This window comes from Harpegnathos saltator, unplaced genomic scaffold (genome assembly GCF_003227715.2).
Source record: "Harpegnathos saltator strain DR-91 unplaced genomic scaffold, Hsal_v8.6 scaffold779, whole genome shotgun sequence".
NCBI lineage: Eukaryota > Metazoa > Arthropoda > Insecta > Hymenoptera > Formicidae > Harpegnathos > Harpegnathos saltator.
The window spans coordinates 1,186,230-1,198,323 of NW_020230625.1; the positions used below are offsets into that span (position 1 = coordinate 1,186,230).

The 12,094-nt window shown below is 51.4% G+C and overlaps 1 long non-coding RNA gene across 1 annotated transcript in view; it reads right to left on the reverse strand.

The window, feature by feature from the left end:
• The window catches only part of LOC112590309 (uncharacterized), a 97,144-nt gene extending 85,284 nt beyond the window's left edge, over window positions 1-11,860 (reverse strand). Inside the window, exon 1 of the long non-coding RNA XR_003114111.1 lies at window positions 11,835-11,860. This is a non-coding gene — a long non-coding RNA (uncharacterized LOC112590309). The remainder of the gene's footprint in view (window positions 1-11,834) is intronic.
• Window positions 11,861-12,094: the final 234 nt, after the last annotated feature.

Below are 12,094 nucleotides of genomic sequence, written 5' to 3' on the forward strand. Positions count from 1 at the left end.
TCGCATCTGTCGCAAGCGAGGGGACTCTAAAGGTCGTCAAGTATATCACAGATCTTTTAAAACGCCTCGGTTTGCACTTTTTTTCGGCCGACCGGGAAAACGATGAATCGAAGTGCCATCGAGGAGAAGATTGATTTGCCTTTTCGAGCGGAATTCCAAATTCGTTCTTAACGAAGCGGTTTTCGAGAAAAAAAGTGGTAGGATGGAGGCTATTCTCGTCGTGAAGCGTGACTTGTTTAAAATTGCAGCTAGCGGACTTGCGCGTTCGTCGTATATTTCATCATCAGTATATATTTTACATTTGTATATTTCATCAGCGTATATTAATCATGAGCGTATATGAGGAAAAAATTACACGACATTTACACGAAATGCGAATTCGCGTTATGCCGCGAGAGGGTAGGAAGGTCGAAAATGGCGAGATTGGGTCTCCCACATGATGACACGGTTCCCTCCCGGTCGTACTTCCTGTCGTATGATTCGTTCGTCAAGCTTCTCGTTTACAGTCAATATGGTCTTACAATGCGCAACTAGCATTGAATGATGCATGTAAAAACTGATTACTATGGCGCGTACGAAATGGATCCATACCGCGGACCCATCGGTCCGCTGTCACCGTTAAATGTCTCATGTGAATTTTGCATGGAAATGCATCCGAGGTATCTCGGTCGCAACGCAAGCTATTATATATGGCGTAATAAAAATTCTCGTGCGCCACGGTCAACGGGCGGAATTACGACGGCGCGTGCACACAGGTGAAATGCGCAGCGCACGACGCGTTTTATTTATCGGTTCGTTTTCCAATCGATACCGACGACGATAAGAGATAGGCGCGCGTGCGCGCCGCTGGTATCACCAATGATTATAATTTCACGGCGCCGCGTCACGGCGGATTTCGATTTCGGCCGTTCTAATGGACGCGCGTTCGCAAATCACTTTCTACAGTAATCGCGTATCGAGATGTTATTTATCGGCACAAATCAAATTTCCCAGCGTCCCGAATTCATTCCTGACAATAGTCGTGACGCTCATTAACATTCCACGTGCGCGCGCGCGCGCGTCTCTACCGAGGGAGGAGTATTACCGGATTAAAAACAACGCAGCGTTTTATAACCGGATTCAGGCAGTTTGATTCGGCGCTTTTTCCCGACTGGGAGCCATTTTTTTTCAATTTTGCTCCGCGACTTTTTTTTATCGATGTCGCGGCACGAGTCGAATGTTTCCGACTTTCGAAGAATACACAATTCGCACACCCCTCTCACCCACTCACACACAGCATATATATATATACACATACACGTATATACGTACAACTTCTCCTTGTCGTTTTTTCCGAAACGTTTGACTTTTTGGCGATTGGCTCCTGCCGCGCAGTCGACGCGTCACAGCAACTCCGAAATAGGCGAAGTAACGTAGCGCGCAGATAGTTTCGAGTTTCGCGTTTTTTTTTCGTTCCGGTTACGTGCCGCACAATTCCTGCGGTCTCATAAATCTCTCGCCCTACGTCGGCTATACGGCGCCCGGTGTAATCGTCCATTACGTACTAGACTCTCGTCGAACGACGACGGCTCCTCCATTTGTTCTCCCGTGGAAAGTGTATCGGATATATCGCGAGGAGAGCCTCGTCGTTTCTTCGTTTCCGAGTCCATTCGGCCGACGGGGATAGAGCGCCCAGCGCGCGATCTCGCGCCTTTTCTCTCTCTCTCTCTCTCTCTCTCTCTCTCTCTCTCTCTCTCTCTCTCTCTCTCTCTCTCTCTGCGGAAAATACGAAGAGGCGGACATTGTAAATCTGCGATACTACTTTGTTGCGCCTAGAAAGGGTCTTTGCGCTCGGTGCAATGCGGAACCGCGTGCGTGCAAGTGCTGAAACGCAATGCTCTACGTACATATTTATTTACGACCGGATGCATCCCGCTCGATGCACTGAATATTTTATTTCACGATTATAACCGATCGGTCTGCGACACCTCATGCATATCGTCGGTCGAGTCTTCGCTCTGTGTTCTTCGTTTTATTATTGTTCACAGCTGCATGTCCGTTTCCCAACTTGGGTAAAGGACTCTCCGGGTGTAGATTCGGATTTTGCGACAGAAACTACACGGAGCAGTCGAGTCTTCAAATCCGCCACTCGAGTGATTATATCCGGTCGGGTACATTTCAATCGCGGGATATATCAGTGAGAAAGAGCGAGAGAGAGAGAGAGAGAGAGAGAGAGAATTGAAGGAGAGTTCAGAAATGGAAACATCGCATCTTTCGTACTTGTCGATCTCCTCACATCGCACCGGCATTTTTAATTAAATTGCGCTATCATCGCGACGCAAAGGTCAACCATTCTCATCGCGCGCGAAGTACACTCGTGCTATGAATACCAATTCGGTTAAAATGCCGTGGGGAAACGAAGAGCGCGTGCTTCAGCTGTCGCGCAAAGGCTACCTTATTACCCGCTCGCACCATCTAAGCAGACGTAGGCATCAATGAATATATGGTAGACATGATAGGCGCGCGCGGACGCATGACATGAGGGAAAGGTCGCTGAAAATCCCCCTTAAAAATTTAATCCATCGCGACCCAGCGAGTAGGCGAGATGAAGGGTGGGAGGGAGAGAGGGCGGCGCGACAGCGGAACCAAGAACACCCGGACTACATTAATTAGATCTACAATTACGGTAATGGGAGAGTTCGTGCGTTGCAATTATCGTAGCACCACGAAGGCAGTTAATTAAGAGAAATTCAATTAAGCTTTTTCGACCGCGGCAGCGCGCATCCAGCGAGAACGAGAGAATAAGAGAGTAAGAGAGAGTTAGAGAGAGAGAGAGAGAGAGAGGAAAGAGAGAGAGAGGAGAGAGAAAGAGCGAAGGAGGGAGGGAGGGAGGGAGAAAAAGGGAGAGCAGAAGCGCTCAGCGCGGCGCGAGGATGCGTCAGTCGCGAAACCGATTTTCACGCGAGAAAATCCGTCCCTCCTCTTTTTTTTTCGCAGCTTCCTCTATGTACCAACACACGGCATCGTTAATTGCACGCCGATTCGATTGGCGTGGGCCGCTTGTCCGAGGCGGATTTTTCTCGCCGTCCTGATGAGGGCACGACGGGAATGGCGGAAAAAACGAGCCGTTTCGCGGTGATTTTCGACAGACACTCGAAACGAACGGGCGACTTATTCTAGACAGCGGAAAAAAGAATCGCACACTCAACCGAAAAGTGCCGCGTCTCCGTTCCAGAGAGATTCTCTCCTTCCTTCCGGTTCGCGTGACATCGGAGAATCGTCAGGCAGCGGCAATTTCGGACAACCAAGTAGTGAATATTCGATCTCTCCTAAATATGCAGAGTCGCAGATCAGAATCGATGAGCCCGTGAAACCGGGCCGACTTTATTGTTGTTCACGGCGAGAAACACAACGTATCGAATTTCGCATGGCGCATTCTATATATCGCGAAATGATTTGTATAAAAATAGATCTTCATAAAAGTGAAGAAACGAAAGTTGCGAATCGCGGGACTCGTGCGTTATCAAAGGCTTTAAAACGTTACCGCGCGTACGCGGCAACGATATTTTAATACCGGTGCAATTCCATTTTTCATTGTTTCCAGATGTGAAATTTTTTAAGTAAAAAGGACAGAAACAGCAAAATGACATGCATTTTTAGTTCGGTGGACAGGTGCACCGGTGAATAACCTGTCACCGCTACAAATGCACGGAGATTTACCTGCGTTTCCAGCTCTTTTTCGCGTTTCTCTCTTCAGCTGTTTCGAAATGGAAAAAAAGCCATTTTGCTCCGAAAGCGAATAGACGATATTGTAGAAACTTCGAATAACCGTCCATCCACAAGTCGCGTTAGTTTCCGTGTTCGGGACTGAAGACTCGAGACCTCTCGACTTATCCCGGCCATAAAATCTGACGTTTCTCAAGGTGCGACGGACGGTCTCGAGTCGTCAGTACGATCCTTGGGCGATTCTTTCATCCGAGCACAACCAGTCGCAAACATGTGAAAGAGCAGGCGCTCCTACAGGGGTCCGTATCCGCAAAATCGCGTATTTGACACAAGCCCGAGTGAATTCACGGGCAGCTCGCGAAACTCGCGGGACGTTAAAACCAAGCGATACATGTGTCCGGGTGCCGAGACGACCGCTAAACAAACCCAACAAACCGGTCTCGCTCGTATCGCGTAATGGCGAATGTCATTCTCGACCGCGCGACAGCACGGAATTGCTCCGCATAACTAATTCCACCGTTTGCGAAAACGCGAGCGCGTCAGCTTGCATTGGCAGCCGAACGTGAGCGTTACTACCTTAGATGGCCGACACTCGCAGCACACACGGCGCAAGCGAGTGCAGAACTCTGGGCTGGGACGTAAACGGCTTGTTAGTAGAGCGAACGCGGGACCGGGAGCCATTTGTAATTTCGCATGCATTCGATGATAAGATACGGCTGCCAATACAAGATGAGCGCTTTGCGCCGTCATGTCGGCGCGTCTCGCAAAAAGCAATTTAGTGTAATGTCGGGAATTGTACGCCGGGAATTATACCGCTAATTAGCAGCATCTGCCGGTTCCCGAACACGGTCGCGCACTTGCGCGCTGTAACTCGCCGATTGATCGGCGAAACAGTCGTGCGTGCTTCGCGTGTCTCGATCGACGCTCGTAATGCGCGAACATTCGACCGCACGGTCGACTCGAGAACGGTCGGGTCGAAATTGAAAGCACTAAGGACGAACGTGTGTAATCATCGCGACAAGGAAAGCCCGAGTTTTGTTAACTTGCTTCAATTTACTCCTCCTCCTTCCCTCTCTCTCTCTCTCTCTCTCTCTCTCTCTCTTTCTCTCCGGTCGATTTTTCCCCGAATTTACCCGGCATTGTCACAAGTTTTACGTGCGCGCGCGCGAGCTCAGTCTCAGGAAAATGCTTGAATCAACTTTGAGGCAGAAAACACTGAACACGTCTTCAACTTGTTTGTTTTCAACAACTCGGGCGAAAAGAAACATCCGACAATGCTGCGAAAGCTAAAAGAGATCGTTTTTCTCGCAACTTAGTCATCTCTCTCGCGAGAATCTTTCCATAAATTTCTCCTTTGAGGCGCTCGCTCGTTTCCTTCTTTCCTCTCTCCCTGCCTTTCGCTCCTTTCCTCTTCATGTATCGGCCGATTGATGCACGCGCGAGTCTCTCGCTCGCCGGATCATTTAATTAATTCCTCCGTCCGCCTCCCGCTGCGCCGGGCGAAAGTCCGAGCGTCATCTCACGGTGACAGGGGAGTGTAAACGCCGCTTCGTCGGACAGAGAGCTGTCTGCAGCAACAGTGATATTCGTGACAGACACAAACGTCTTGTTAACGTCGAGCACATGACGCAAAGCGCGCGCGATATGCAGCTTGACGAAGTCGGTTCGCACCGATACGACTGGAAAATATGGCACCTCGCACCTTCTCCTTCTCCACCGTTCGAATATGCTGGCGCGCACAAATACTGATTGCGAGCATCCCTCCCGAAATCTTGCATTCATCCGAGTCGAGATTATTTCGATCGCGCCGCATATCTCAATTCCGTTCTTGCACGTCGGCGTATTAAATTTAATTAAACGCATAGGTGACCTCTCCCCCCCCCCTTCCTCCTCCCTCGCCCGACTTAGCTACGCGGAAGACCAAAGTCTCGCCGTGGTCTCGCGCGAGCGAATTCCGTCTTGCGCAAAACATATCGCATTCACTCGGAAGGCCGGCGCCGGTCCTCCGCCGCAATATCCCCGCTGATTAATTTTCGCGACAACAAGCTCGCGCGATCGCGCGACGATGTAAATGTCGCGTAAGAGCGCGCAGCAAGGCTGAGGGGTCAAACGACTCGTTAATATGAGGCGTGACGTGAAATAAACAGTCGGACGATGGATGGAGGCGTTACGCCGCCGCCGTCATTCTCGTCCTCGTCCTCGTCCGAGGAGAACGAGAGAGCAGGAAAAAAATGTGTCACGGCGGCGGCGGCGGCGGCGGCTGCTTGGCAGGCCTCGCGAGAGCCGGTCCGGCGCTGCTCGCTCTCGACGGCCCGGCTGAATTAAATACCACGATGGAATGCTAATTCCTCTGACACGCATCTCTAATCTCCGTGGACAAGCCCGGCTTTTATCCTCTTCGCCGTGCACTTAAAACCCTTTCTCCGTGACGATTAAATGCCATTACATTTGCACGTGTACGGTGCGTGCGTGCGTGCGTGCGTGCGTTCATGCGTGGATAGGTGTGTGTGTGTGTGTGTGATGTGTGACGGTATTACAATATCACTTGTGGCGGCACCAGTTCGCGCCAAGCTCGATTAATGCACAAGTTAATTAAATGCTCTTTTCCAGCGGCACATAAGCGAGTGCAAAGCGAACGCAGCCGCATTTCTCGATAATTACAACGCGTCCTGACCGATTTGTCGCTAGTTCCGTGCGTTATTATCCTGCCTAGTCTTATCCTGTCTGTTAAGCATTAAGCGACGACTGTAATATCGCAGTCAGCTCGTAATGCGACACCGTGAGGTATCGCCGCGAGGGGAAAATCGCGGCGGAATAGTCGCGAGAGACTATATATACCTTCGCCCGACTGTGTCGTTCCGCCAATTTCTTTTTTTCTCTACCTCTTCCTGCGTTCTTTTTTTTTCCCTGCCAATTCCCGCGCCAATCTCCAAACACGTCAGTTTCGCTAAATTGCATCGGCTCGCGCGCACAGCTCCATTCGCTGCGGGACATATAATGGCGCGTGGAGTTTATTAGAGCATAAGCAACGCGGCGTGCGCTCGCACGTACGTTCTTATTAAGAAGTGAGAGGGGGGAGGGGGAGGGGGACGGACGCGCCTGAAAAATCGGCGGGCAAGAGTGCGCCTTCGATCGCGGCCGTGACGAGCGCCGTCCGCGGGACGCCTCGCGCGAGAAATACGAGAGATAAAACAGCCAGTGGAGAATTTCAGCGGTGCGACATTTTCGATACGACGCGACGCGATTTATCTCCCTTTAGCGGCTCTAATTAAAGTACGACAAAGGCGAGCGTCGTCGATGTATCGACCGCCCGTGGAATTTATACGCTCTCTGATTCTCGCCCCGTGGCCAGCCAACGGGGGCGGAGGGGAGAAGGAGGATCAAACGGTGGTTCGTCGACTGGGAGTAGAGATCGAGTGAAACGACTGCGATAAATTCCGCTGAATCATAGCGATGTGCGTTCGTTCGCGCTCGTTGAATATGGATTCGGCGCAGGCTCCGCGACGCGCGCGATCAAATAGCTCAGCGTATCCTAATACAGTCGTGATTAACCCCCCCCCCTCTCTCTCTCTCTCTCTCTCTCTCTTTCTCTTTCATTCTCTATCTATATATCTATCTCTGTCTCTACCTCCATCTTGATCTCTACCTCTACCTCTATCCATCGTGCTCTCCCGGCTTCGGCTCTTCGACGAGTTGCAGTCACGCCGCGCGTTGATTAGATTCTTAATTCCGTTAATGAAGCACAAGCGCTAACGCATCGCGGCCGACGTTAATCCATTAGCGCGATATCTCACGACGCGCGGTTGGTTTACTTCGACAATGGCGAGCGTAGCCACGCGATGCCGCAAGTTAAATTCCAAGTTGCCCGGGCGATCTTAGCTCGATGCGGAGGAGCGCCGACTCGTCTCCAGCCGCGCGGCTAATTAATCCGAAGTTAATGGACGTCCATCCCCATGCGGCGCCCCCTCTCTCGACCGAAAGCAAACGTCGGGTTATTCGATTTGGTAGTCGTCGCGAGATCATTCTCGCCGACGATCGATCGTCGTCGTTGCGCTCGCGCATGGACACGAGATGTATAACGTAACTCGGCGACAGTTACGTCAGAAAAATCAATTCGCACGGTCGCACCCCATCGCCGTGGGAAATCCATCGTGGTGTAAAATAGTTGCGCACTCGCGTATGTGTGAGAAGCAGCGGAATCCTTGTAGCGCGGAGTAATAGCCAGACGTTCGATGCGCTTCGCGAAACCTCTAATATGTGCACGTGTTAGGAATGCATGGAGCAAATGTTAACACGGAGCTAATATTCTTGCCGGGAACCATCGTCATTACTACACACACACACACACACACACACACACACACACACACACATATACACGGATGCGCGCATACACATTCGCGACGACGAAACTCTTTAGATAAAAGAGAGCGAAGCTCACTTTACTTTCGTTCCAGACCGAACCTATCTTGGAAACGGGAGTGTTGGAAATGATTATCATTTTTTAGAAATTCTCTCGTTAGCCTCGCTGTTCGCCTCGATCAGCTCGAGACATGAGATTATTTGATATCGTTTTTGGTCACTACGTACACTAGATAATTCAAGCTACGGAAAATATTTACTTCGCGTCCTTCCCTTATATATTAACCCGCGAGTCCAGAAATTGAAGCATGAAGCATAAATTATTGCGAGCATCACTTGTTGATCGTAGGACGAGTAGGCTGCGCGGTTCAACAAAATTTGCTTTGCTAATGCATTTTAATCGATCGCCGACGGAACGTAATGATTGAGAAATTAATTAAGCCAGCCATTCGCCCGAAACATCCGCAATGCGCGCGTCACAGAGAGAAACGCTTCTCTCCTCAGCTTTAATTTCAAACAAACCGATAATAAAAGAGCACGCGTTTCTCCTTTAGCACTTTCTTGTCTCTCTCTCTCTTTCTCTCTCTCTCTCTCTCTCTCTCTCTCTCTCCCTCCCTCTCTCTCCCTCTCTCTCCTTCTTCCTCTTTTATCGTATTCTCGCCGATAACTCTCAGAAATAATTAGCTACCAACCTGAAAAGTCCTACTGGTCTCTCTTGGGATTTCAGGGCGCGCTTTCACGTTTCGCAGAAAGAGGAAACGAACGAACAAAAAGAGAGAGAGAGAGAGAGAGGGAGAGAGAGAGAGAGGGTGGGAAAAAGAGCAGAGGCTTCTCGTCGAAACTGCACAGGCTCGGAGGTCCTATCTGAAAAATCCGGACGCGGTAGGGGGAAGCCTCCCGGCTCCGGAAAACTAGTCCCGAGGTGTTCGCGACTTTTCAAATCAAGGGAACCATTATGGAACTATTTACGATCCCGATCGGAAGCGCGCGGCTCCCCGATCGCGACTTCGGGCCATCCCTGGACTATTACGGGTGTCTTTCGAGATCGGACTAACCTTCGCGACGAAACAAACGGCAGCAGCGATCCTCTTCAATCACGACGCAAGAGCTCCTCTCCGTGTCCGATCGGGATCAATTTTCCGCTTGCTCGCCAAACGTCGACAACTTTTCGCACCGCTCGTCACGAGCGCCTCTAATAGGACAACCGGTGAAAAATGAAACAATGCCAATCGGGAAACTCTCTCTCTCTCTCTCTCTCTCTCTCTCTCTCTCTCACTCTCAGTCCTGCCGTGATATCGCAGATATCGGAGAGCCGGTCGGACGCGCCGCAAAGTAAAGCCGTATCACACCGCTCCGTCCCGACGATTTTATCGGCGTCATGGGCTAGGCACGATGAGAAAAGGGACGACGAAACCGTCGCTGTTTGAGTTCCAATTTACGTTTAATAATTGCATTCGATTAATATTCATTGGAATGCAAAGCGGTCCAACGGTCCCGGCTCGCTTGGCCGTTCGCTCCCACCCGCGAGCGTGAAAGGAAATGGAGACTAGCGAGAGCGGTTTTCGCCAACTTTCGGCATTGTTCGACGTCGTAGCGCCCGCAGCGACGGAGTAGACCGAAGATAATAAATCGGGGGCAACGGCGTCGTGTTCTCCGCCGCGCGCTTCGCGAACGATAATAGTCTCGGAGACGAGCGCGCACGCGGGATACCTGCCGCGATTTATTTATGAGACTCTCTGTCTCTCCTTTGCATCCCCTCTCCGTCTCTCTCGCTCATTCTCTCTGTGGCATCTCGCGAGGAGGACGTCGATCCGCGTCGCCACGGCTTTTCTAAAGCGTCGCTTTCGTCGTCGTCGGGTGATGAAAAAATATATAGGACGCGAGCATCGACGGGTGCGTTCACCCCGGAACGACGCGTCGCGAAAAGGCGCGTCGCGAGGTTCTCGCGGAAACGTATTCTCTCCGGTGGATTCAGCTTGACTTTTCGTCGACGCGAACTCCCGAATTTTCGACGTAATGCGTATCCCGGCGACTAAACCCGGGGATTAAGATCCCGCGTAGGGAGCGAACTTTAATCGAAGTTCTCCGAGGAGCAAGGTTTTGTTAGCAGTCTACATCCCCGAGAGATTACCTCGCTAAAAATGCGACGTCGAACAAGTCGGTAATTATGTTTCGATTCGAAATTACGCGGAGGAAACTGCCAAAGTTTCTCGGCACGAGTGTAACGCTTTATTAATGAGCCTGTTTACGTGGAGATCTTGTCGCGGGAGCTTCACGTGCGCTGGTAAACGATCGCGTGAAGATGGAATTTCGCGGTTACAATATACACTGCGAAAAACAACGGACGAATACAAATGTCCTCCCGAAAAGAATAGGAATAACGAGACGAGTGTGAATCGCTTTGTACCAGAATGAAGTATTCTTTCTCTCACTCTCTCTCTCTCTCTCTCTTTGAAATCTTATCTTTGGGAACCCATGCACCTGCCAGCAGGCGGGAGTCAACACACACACACACACACAAACGTTCTGGGAATTGTGAATACGCCTCGAGAGAGCAAGGACTATTTCTGGCGTCGCGACTCTACGAAACAAAAGGAATTTACAATGAGCGAGTTCTGTGTTCGGTGCCAAAGCTGCAATCGTAAATCGAAAACTTTCGTCCGCCCTCCTGCACATCCCTCTCGCCTCTCAGAATCTCACTCGCTTCTTCGCGCGCGACACCAACTTCGTTCTCGCGCGTCTCGTCGTGGAAGCAATCTCGATCTCTTAGTAGGAACAAGACGAAACCGATCAGACGAAGACCAGACGTGGGAGGACGAAAGTCCTAGACATGAGTGCAAGATTACGTCGCGATCTTGAGGGATTAGCACTTTCGCACTGCCGGGCAGAGTGCAGGTCTCTCTATTTTTCTGGGTCAGTAGAAGCGGAGCGACACAGGTCAGACGCGCGGAAACTTCGCGGAACGTGAACGGAATACCGCGAGGCATTAGTCCGATCGAGTCACTTCCGTATGTGTGCTTTCACACACTTCGCAGCTTCGTGGGAATACGGACGACGGGAATACTCGCGAGCGCCGGCAACGCGAGGAACTCACGCTTCCGATCGGAAGCGGGTATCACGCAAGCTTCTCGCAGCGATTGAACGTAGCGCGATACAGATCGAACGTGTGATCAGGCATTCGGTGACCCGAATAGCGAAAGAATCGCGTGGATTCAAGGGATTAATCGATCGACACTCTCCCACTGTCAGAGAACGGACGCCTCGTAGCTCCCGCAGTCAATCGGCCTGAAAACTAGTGGAGAAACCACGAAATATATCAGCCGCACCGTCGGCTTCCGCGGAAAAGAGCGGAAAAAAGCAGACACGCGAAACTGCGAAACTCGCGTAATCCCGTATACCCTCCTTCCTCCCCCCTCTCCCCCGGGTATGAAGGCAACGTGTCACGTAGAAACAATGGAGAAAGCACACAAAACAGCTTACATCGGCAACCCGCGGCGCACGAATAAAATGCACATCGCGTTAATCCGCGAGAGTTTACGGAGGCACCAAATCGCACCGTCGGAGGAGACACGTTCTCCTCGTAGCCGCTTCTTCCCGAGAGAGAGAGAGAGAGAGAGAGAGAGGGAGACAGGGGAAACATCGCGATACCGCGCCGGCGGGCGATCTCGCGATCGCGACCTCCTGGTCGAAGCAGAAACGAGCGAACGACTCGGAAACGGACTCTACTCGCGGGCACACTCGCACTCGCGAGAAACAAGTCCCTGTACCTTTCTAGGCCAAGATGATCCGCGGCTAACTCGGAGTAAGCCTCCGCCGTGCGATCTCTCCTGCTCGCCTCGGCTCAACGTTCCCGTAGCCCGACGACGATCTCGACGACGATCTCGACGACGATCCACCACCTCGTCTCCAACGTCTCGGTCGGACGAGCGAGCCTCCTGTTATCCTTCCATCGATCATGAACAACCGCGGCTTCACGCTTCTCGTCTCGGCGCGGTTACCGCGCGCGCGAAAACGATATGTCACCCGC